This window comes from Elaeis guineensis, chromosome 3 (genome assembly GCF_000442705.2).
Source record: "Elaeis guineensis isolate ETL-2024a chromosome 3, EG11, whole genome shotgun sequence".
Classification (NCBI taxonomy): Eukaryota; Viridiplantae; Streptophyta; class Magnoliopsida; order Arecales; family Arecaceae; genus Elaeis; species Elaeis guineensis.
Genome location: NC_025995.2, coordinates 9394100 through 9394961, shown reverse-complemented (window position 1 = coordinate 9394961; position 862 = coordinate 9394100). Strand labels below are relative to the sequence as shown.

At 66.6% G+C, this 862-nt stretch overlaps 1 pseudogene; it reads right to left on the bottom strand.

Annotated features, from left to right (window-relative positions):
• The window catches only part of LOC140856171 (scopoletin glucosyltransferase-like), an 11645-nt pseudogene continuing 10783 nt past the window's right edge, over window positions 1-862 (bottom strand).

The window sequence follows — 862 nt, the reverse complement described above, 5'->3', positions numbered from 1 at the left end:
TCGGACGAGAATGAGTCAACCCAATAGTTTAACTCCTACCGCCCTTGCACCGCCTTCTTCCGGTCCTTCTTCTTCGCCACGAGCTCGTCGATCAGGCCGCAGAGATCACGGTGGGCCGACCCGCCCTCCACAACCGCTGCACTCGCCATCGCTGCGTACTCCTTGGCCCGCCTCCTCGCGCCTCTCCCCGTCGGCGCCTGGCTCCATGAATCCGGACACCGCCCTCCCGATCGCCTCCCCAGGCACCACCACCTTCTCCTCCGCCAGCGTGCTCTGGAACCCGTCCCAGACCCTCTTCCCCACCCCCATCACCTCCACCACCAGACGCTCGTTGATGAACTGCTCGAAGACCAGCGGCCATGTCAGCATCGGCACACCGGCGGCCGCCGCCTCCAGCACGGAGTTCCATCCGCAATGGGTCAGGAAGGCCCCCACCGCCTTGTGCTCGAGAATCGCCACCTGCGGGGCCCAGCCTCTCACCACCAGTCCCCTCTCTCCCACCCTCTCCTCCACCCCTCCGGCATCCACTCTTCCGTCTTGGCGGCATCCTCGGTGGTTCCCCTCACCGCCCAGAGGAACGCCTTTCCCGACGCCTCCAGCCCCACCGCCATCTCCCGGAGCTGCTCCGCCGTGAAGTGGCACCAGCTCCCGAAGCAAACGAACACCACCGAACCCTCTTCCTTGGTGTCCAGCACCTGAGGCACTGGTTTTCGCCCTCCGCCCCCCATCCCCCCGCCGCCCCGCTCCGCGGCACCCTCCCCGTAGGACAGCGCGACGGGACCCACGAACCAAGCCCGCTTGCAGTCCACCTTCGGAAGTGGTCGCAATACTCGGGCTCAAGCTCGGGAAGGTGTTCACCACC